Raw genomic sequence first — 8,866 nt, 5'->3', positions numbered from 1 at the left:
CCAGTGGAGGCCTCTTCTTCTCTCACTTCCCCAGACTCACCGGAAAAGGAGGAGGTGTTGGTTTCCTTCTCGCTCCCCAATGTCGCTTTCGCACTATCCCTGATCCCCCTTCCCTTTCCTTCCCCTTCTTTGAAACCCACATTATTCGCGTCTACCACCCCCTCCAGATTCTTGTAACCGTCATCTACTGCCCCCCCCGACCCCACCTCCAACTTCTTTAACGATTTTGATCCCCTTTTCACCTTCCTTCTCTCCTTTTCCATGCCCACTCTGATCCTCGGAGACTTCAACATCCACATGGATGTCCCTGGTGACTCCTGGTGAAGGCCCCTGTCTTCTATCTCTCCTTGACGCTGCCTACCTCCTGTTCCACCCCACCTCGCCCACTCACTAACTTGGTCACAACCCTCGACCTCATCATCTCCTACCGCTGCACTATCTCCACCCTCACCAACTCTGAAATCACTCTCTCTGATGATAACCTTCTCACCTGCTTCCTCACTCACACTCCTCTCCCCTGTAAATCTATATTACTACCTCACAGAGACCTCCGCTCTCTCGATCCCATCCATCTTTCTGAACGCCTCACACCCCACCTCGCCTCCCTTTCCTCTGTACCCAATCTTGATGATCAAATTACTGCTCTCAACTCTACCCTCTCTACTCAGATTAACTCGCTATCTCCCCTTTCCCTTCGCCGCTCTCGTACCACTAACCTACAGCCCTGGATCACTGCCACTGTCGGCCTCCTTCGCTCTTATGCTCGAGCTGCTGAATGCTGCTGACGAAAGTCTAAACATCAAACCTACCTTGTTCACTTCAAGTTTATCCTTTCCTTCCTTAATTCTGCCCTCTCCTCTGCCAGGCAAAACTATTTCTCCTTCCTTATTGAGACCCATGTCCATCATCCCCGTCAGCTCTTCTATATATCTAACTCCCTTCTCAGGCCCCTTGTTCCTCCCCCTCCTCCATCCCTCATCCCCAACTATCTGGCCTCCTATTCCATTAGTAAAATTACCTCCATCAGGTCTGAGCTGCCCAAAGTCACTCCTCCCCCTTCTTCAACCACCCTGCTCTCAACCTTCTCCGCTACTCTCCCATCCTTCCCAGCAGTATCGTCAGATGAGATCTCCTCCCTCCTCTCAAGTGTTACTCCAGCCACTTCTGCCTCTGATCCCATTGCTCTCATCTCATGAAATCTCTCACCCCTTCCTTCCTCTCCTCCTTAACTTCCATCTTCAACCACTCTCTCCCCACTGGTTCCTTCCCCTCTGCGTTCAAACAGGCATATGTCTCTACCATCCTAAAAACACCATCTCTTGACCCCACCTCCCCTTCTAGTTATTGCCCTACCTCCCCCCTACCATTCCGTTCCAAACACCTTGAACGACTCGCATACATCCGCTGCCTCGAATTCCTGAACGTTAACTCTCTCCTCAACCCCCTCCAATCTGGCTTCCGTCCCCTACACTCCTCCGAAACTGCCCTCTCAAAGGTAACCACTGACCTCCTTCTTGCCAAATCCAACGGCTCCTACTCTATGCTAATCCTTATGGACCTCTCAGCTGCCTTCGACACTGTGGGCCATCCCCTTCTCCTCGACATGCTATCCAACCTTGGCTTCACAGACTCGATCCTCTCCTGGTTCTCCTCTTATCTCTCCGGCCGTTCATTCTCAGGCTCCTTTGTTGGCTCCTCCTCCCCCTCCCATCCCCCACTGTTGGGTAGGGACCGTCTCTATATGTTGCCAACTTGTACTTCCCAAGCGCTTAGTACAGTGCTCTGCACACAGTAAGCGCTCAATGAATGCGACTGAATGAATAAATACGATTGAAAGAATGAATGAAAATCCCCTTACTGTAATTGACCTCAGTGGTCAATTCTTGGTCCCCTTCTGTTCTCTAGCCACACTCACTCCCTTGGTAAACTCATTCGCTCACACGGCTTCAACTACCATCTCTACGCTGATGACACCCAAAGATACATCTCTGCCCTTGCACTCTCTCCCTGCTTTCAGGCTCGGGTCTCCACCTGCCTCCAGGAGATCTCATCTGGATGTCTGCCCGCCATCTAAAACTCAGTATGTACAAGACTGAACTCCTTATCTTCCCTCCTAATCCCTGCCCTCTCCCTGACTTTCCTGTCACTGTAGACGGCACTACCATCCTTCCTATCTCACAAGCCTGCAACCCTGGTGTCATCCTCGACACTGCTCTCTCGTTCACCCATAGTTCACATCCAATCCGTCACCAAATTCTGCCGGTCCCACCTCTGCAACATCGCCAAAATGTGCCATTTCCTCCCCATCCAAACCGCTACCTTGCTGGTTCAATCTCCCATTCTACCCTGACTGGATTACTGCATCAGCCTCCTCTCTGATCTCCCATCCTCCTGTCTCTCCCCACTTCAGTCTATAGTTCACGCCGCTGCCTGGATCATCTTTGCGCAGCAATGCTCTTGGCATGTTATTCCCCTCCTCAAAAATCTCCAGTGGCTACCAGCCAACCTATGCATCAAGCAAAAACTCCTCACACTCGGCTTCAAGGCTCTCCAACACCTCACCCCCTCCTACCTCACCTCCCTTCTCTCCTTCTACAGCCCATCCCGAACCCTCTGCTCCTCTCCCGCTAACCTCCTAACCGTATCTTGTTATCGCTTGTCCCACCATCGACCCCCGGCCCACGTCATCCCCCTGGCTTGGAATGCCCTCCCTCTGCCCATCCGCCAAGCTAGCTCTCTTCCTCACTTCAAGGCCCTACTGAGAGCTCACCTACTCCAGGAGGCCTTCCCAGACTGAGCCCCTTCCTTCCTCTCCCCCTCGTCCCCCTCTCCATCCCACCCATCTTACCTCCTTACCTTCCCCACAGCACCTGTATATATGTATATATGTTTGTACATATTTATTACTCTATTTATTTATTTATTTTACTTGTACATGTCTATTCTATTTATTTTATTTTGTAGTATGTTTGGTTTTGTTCTCTGTCTCCCCCTTTTAGACTGTGAGCCCAACTGTTGCATAGGGACTGTCTCTATATGTTGCCAACTTGTACTTCCCAAGCACTTAGTATAGTGCTCTGTACACAGTAAGCGCTCAATAAATACGATTGATGATGATAATGATGATGATGATGGAAGAGAGCTAGCTTGGCGGATGTTGGGAGGGAGGGCATTCCAGACCAGGCCATATCGGACTTTCCCGACCACTTAGTACAGTGCTCTGCACGCTCAAAAAGACTGACCCCGAGCTAGGGAGGTACAGGCTGGACTCCGGAGGGGCAGGGGTGGCCCACAGCTCCAATCCCCTGCATCTATATCTTGCCAACTTGTACTTCCCAAACGCTTAGTACAGTGCTCTGCACACAGTAATTGCTCAATAAATACGGTGGAATGAATGAACTGTACTAAGCGCTTGGAAAGTACAATTCAGGATAAAGAGTGACAATCCATGCCCATGCCGGGATTACAGGCATACACGCCTTCTCAGCCTCTGTCCCAGCGATTGAGAAATCCTCAGGCTCTGGACGTTCACTTTGGACAACTCTTTGTATGAATACCCCCACCGTCAGTACCCTGATGAGGAACTGGATAATCAGCAAAAGGAAATAGACATTTTGTCCCTTAGAGGAGGGAGGAGGAATCTCCTCTTTAGGTCTCTCCGCAGGTTGGCCTTCATGCCCCGATTCCTCAGGCTGTAGATGAGGAGGTTAGCGAAGGGCACCATGGTGTAGAACACGTACACCAGCAGGTCCAGGGTCGAGGGGGAGTCTGACACGGGCTTGCGGTTGGAGATGACGGCCGTAGAGAGGAATATCATCATCAATCGTATTTATTGAGCGCTTACTGTGTGCAGAGCACTGTACTAAGCGCTGGGGAAGTACAAGTTGGCAACATATAGAGACAGTCCCTACCCAACAGTGGGCTCACAGTCTAAAAGGCGGAGACAGAGAACAAAACCAAGCATACTAACACAATAAAATAAATAGAATAGATATGTACAAGTAAAATAAATAAATAGAGTAATAAATATGTACAAACATATATACATATATACAGGTGCTGTGAGGAAGGGAAGGAGGTAAGATGGGGGGATGGAGATGGGGACGAGGGGGAGAGGAAGGAAGGGGCTCAGTCTGGGAAGGCCTCTTGGAGGAGGTGAGCTCTCAGTAAGGCCTTGAAGGGAGGAAGAAAGTTAGCTTGGCGGATGGGCAGAGGGAGGGCATTCCAGGCCCGGGGGATGACGTGGGCCGGGGGTCGATGGCGGGACAGGAGAGAACGAGGTACGGTGAGGAGATTAGCTGCAGAGGAGTGGAGGGTGCGGGGGGGGCTGTAGAAGGAGAGAAGGGAGGTGAGGTAGGAGGGGGCGAGGTGACAGACAGCCTTGAATCCCAGGGTGAGGAGTGTCTGCCTGATGCACAGATTGATTGGTAGCCACTGGAGATTTTTGAGGAGGGGAGTAATATGCCCAGAGCGTTTCTGGACAAAGATAATCCGGGCAGCAGCATGAAGTATGGATTGAAGTGGGGAGAGACACGAGGATGGGAGATCAGAGAGAAGGCTGATGCAGTAGTCCAGACGGGGTAGGATGAGAGCTTGAATGAGCAGGGTAGCGGTATGGATGGAGAGGAAAGGGCGGATCTTGGCAATGTTGCGGAGCTGAGACCGGCAGGTTTTGGTGACGACTTGGATGTGAGGGGTGAATGAGAAAGCCGAGTCCAGGATAACACCAAGGTTGCAGGCTTGTGAGATGGGAAGGATGGTAGTGCCATCAACAGAGATGGGAAAGTCAGGGAGAGGGCAAGGTTTGGGAGGGAAGACAAGGAGTTCAGTCTTCGACATGTTGAGCTTTAGATGGCGGGCAGACATCCAGATGGAGATGTCCTGAAGGCAGGAGGAGATACGAGCCTGGAGAGAGGGGGAGAGAGCAGGGGCAGAGATGTAGATCTGGGTGTCATCAGCGTAGAGATGATAGTTGAAGCCGTGGGAGCGAATGAGGTCACCAAGGGAGTGCGTGTAGATCGGGAACAGAAGGGGACCAAGCACTGAACCTTGGGGAACCTCCACAGTAAGAGGATGGGAGGAGGAGGAGGAGCCTGCAAAAGAGACTGAGAATGAACGACCGGAGAGATAAGAGGAGAACCAGGACAGGACGGAGTCTGTGAAGCCAAGGTCAGATAGGGTGTTGAAGAGAAGGGGGTGGTCCACAGTGTCGAAGGCAGCCGAGAGGTCGAGGAGGATTAGGATGGAGTATGAGCCGTTGGATTTGGCAAGCAGGAGGTCATTGGTGACCTTTGAGAGGGCAGTTTCCTTGGAATGTAGGGGACGGAAGCCAGACTGGAGGGGGTCGAGGAGAGAGTTGTTGTTGAGGAATTCTAGGCAGCGCGTAAAGGAATATGGTGAAGATGGCTAGGTGGGGCTGGAAGGTGGAGAAGGTTTTGGCCTGCCCCTCGGTGGCTGGAATCCTCAGCACGGACCAGAAGATGTGGACCTAGGAGACGATGATGGAAACGAAGCAGATGACAGATAACCGTGCCCCGGCGGTGATGCTCACATTGATGGCGAAATGGTCCTCGGAGCCGGAGACCTTCAGCAGGGCGGGAACGTCACAGAAGAACTGCTGGACGATGCTGGAATCTCAGGAGCTCAGGGAGAAAGTCGAAGCTGAATACAGGACCCCAAACAGCACCCCGCTGAGCCAAGAGGCGGCCACCATCTTTACACAAGACATGTTGGTCATGATGAGCTCATAGTTCAGAGGGCGGCAGATGACAGTGTAGCGGTCGTAGGACATCGCTGTGAGGATGACGAGCTCTGAAGTAGCTAAAATGACCACCAGGAAGACCTTTGCGGCACAGCCCAAGAGGGAGATAAATCTAAGATCAGTCAGGGAAATGACGACAGCCTTGTGAATGGTGACGGAGATATAGCAGAGGTCGAGGACAAACAGGTTCCTGAGGAAGAAGTACATGAGGATGTGGAGGCGCCAGTCTAAGGCAGTGGAGGCGCCAGTCTAGGGCGGTGACGGCGACGATGAGAAGATTCCCCATCAGAGCCACCAGGTAGAAAAAGAGGAACAGCGTGGCTTGGACCAGCTCCAGGTCCCTTACCTCCGATAATCTCAACAGAAGGAATTCCCTCACTATGGAGGTGTTGGGCATTTTGGGGAGGCTGCACTGACTTTATACATGTGATGAGGGAAGAGCCAAAGTTAGAGCTAATTGATCGGAAGAGTGAAGGAATTGACAGGACATTTGCTGGTGATTCTGTATGGAGAGGAGACAGTTAGTGAATTCAAAATGATATTTGTGTTCACCGTGAAGACTGAACATTTCTGGGGAATGATGTCGACTCCCTGCACAGGAAGGGGGAGGGTAGACGTCATTTTAGAGACATTGATGTTGGGGGTGAAGCAATAGGACTAAGTCAGTCAATTCTATTTATTGAGTACCTACAGATGTCACGGTATTAGTATATGTGATCATTGTTCCCAAGGAGCTTCCATTCTATTGGAAGCACCAAACTTCAAACCATTTAGAAGCAGGGCGCACTATTGGGAAAAACACAGGCCTGGGAGTCAGAGGACCTGGATTCTCATCCCAGCTCAACCAGGTCTCTGCTGCATAGCCATGGGAGAATGACTTAATTTCTCTACGTCTCAGTTTTCTCAATAGTAAAATGAGGTTTCGATACTTGTTTCCCCTCCTACTTCGTCTGTGAATCCCTTGTGGTACACGGACTGTGTTCTATCAGATTGCCCTGAATCTACCCCAGCACTTAATACGTTTCTTGGCACACAGTAAACAGTTAATAAATATCAAGAGAATTATTTTTGGTTGAGGATCCCGAAACTAAAATAAATGGTAGAATTCAGAGAACATAAAGTGCAGTACCTGACTGTTGTGAATTTTTTTCGGTGGTTTTAGAGTTAAACAGGTAGTGCCGTTACACAAATATTCGTCCATTTAGTGGAGAGAGTATGGGCCTGGTAGACAAAATGACCCGGATTCTAATCCTATCTCCTTTTCTTCTCTACTATGTTACTTAGGGCCTGTCCCCTTCTCTGTGCCTCGGTTACCTCATCTGAAAAATGGGGATTACAAATATGAGCACCCTATGGGGCATGGACTATGTACAACCTGATTAGCTTGTATCCACCCCAGTGCTTTGTACAGTACATCACACATCCTACAATTTTTCCTCTCCTCAACCTCCCCTCAGGACAAGTTGTGTCTTTTTTCAAGCAACAGAAACTCACAATCGGTTTGAAGGCCCTCCACCCTATGACTGCACTTCATCCCCTTTCCATCATTCAAATTGTCTTAGCTCTCAAAGCAACTTTGCAGTTGTTACTGACGATTGACTCCTGTTTCCATCATAGCCTGGAACTCCCTGTTTTATTCAGTCAAAATCAGAGAGATCGCAGTTCTTTCTGAATTCTGAGCACTGCTGAAATCCCGCCTCCTCCAACCAGCTAACCCAATTCATTTCCCAGCCCTCTAAACCCACTTCACCTAACTCAAGTGCGATTCAACTTATGTCCATCCTCAATTAGTGGAAAAAGCATGGGCCCAGGAGTTCACTTTCATTCATTCATTCAATCGTATTTATTGAGCGCTTACTGTGTGCAGAATACTGTACTAAGCGCTTGGGAAGTACAAGTTGGTAACATAAGTTGGCAACACAGTCAATTCTTGACTGTGAGCTCCTTGAGGGCAACATGCATATCTACCAGTTCCGTTGTATTGAACTGTCCCAAGCATAGCTTACTGGTTGCCAGACGACTTGGGTTCTAATCCTGCCTCTGTCCTTTTGCTGCTGTGGAACCTTGGGCAAGTCGCTTCACGTATCTGGGCCTCAGTTTCGTCATTTGTAAAATGGCATGCAATCACTGCAAATTCATCTTTCCATTCTTCTTTTCGTTCTAGAAAGGGCAGGGAATATGTCTGTTATGCTATTATAAAGTGGATAGAGCACTTGCTTGGGAGTCAGAAGGACCTGGGTTCTAATTCCGGCTCTGCCTCATGTCTGCTGTGTGACAATGGGCAGGTCATTTAACTTCTCTGATCCTGTTACCTCATCTATAAAATGGGGGTTAAGACTGTGAGCTCCGTGCAGAACAAGGTCTATATCCAACCTGCTTAACTTGTATCTACCACAATGCTTAGGACAGTGCTTGGGACATAGTAAGGGCTTAATGAGTACCACTATTGTTATTATAAGCGCTTATAATATGATTCAAGATTAATTAATTGATAGTACATTATACTGTGTCAACGTAGGCCAGTAGACTGGAAAGTTCTTGAGGGCAGGGATTACAACCTTTTCCATACTTGTCTTCTCCCAACATTTGGGAAAAACTCTTACAGGGAGGAGTTGTTGATAGTGCCAGTGGCTATACAAAGCTGGTCACAGTCTCTCAGCCCTGTCTGTCATTTACCCTCTGCAAGGGATTCTGGGATCCACTGAATGCCAAAGTAACTGTCCACAGGGCTGACACTGTGCTGGAGCACCATAGCCCGGCAGGGAGTTGGCATCGTAGCGAGGTTTGAGGAGGAAGGAGGAAAGGTGTCTGATGGTTGGGGGTTACCTAACTGCAAAACACCTCCCCTCATGCTAGCACTCCTCCCCGCTAGGGGCCGTGGCCCTTGTCCAAACCCTATTTTGGGCCCCATACTGGCTCCATCTCTTCCAGCCTCATCTTCGCCCCCCCCCCCCGCCCTTCCATCCCACTCACCCCTGGTCACTCTCACCGGGGCAGCGAGGGGTTGGGGTCGCTGCCCTCTGCAGGGCTGGGCTAATACCCTGTTTCCCCTCAGACTCCTGGGTTCAGTCAGCCTGAAAGGAACAGATAGGAGCCCCCTTTCCC

Source organism: Tachyglossus aculeatus, unplaced genomic scaffold (assembly GCF_015852505.1).
Source record: "Tachyglossus aculeatus isolate mTacAcu1 unplaced genomic scaffold, mTacAcu1.pri scaffold_114_arrow_ctg1, whole genome shotgun sequence".
NCBI lineage: Eukaryota > Metazoa > Chordata > Mammalia > Monotremata > Tachyglossidae > Tachyglossus > Tachyglossus aculeatus.
The sequence above is the reverse complement of the archived record's forward strand: the minus strand, read 5'-3'. Positions refer to the sequence as shown.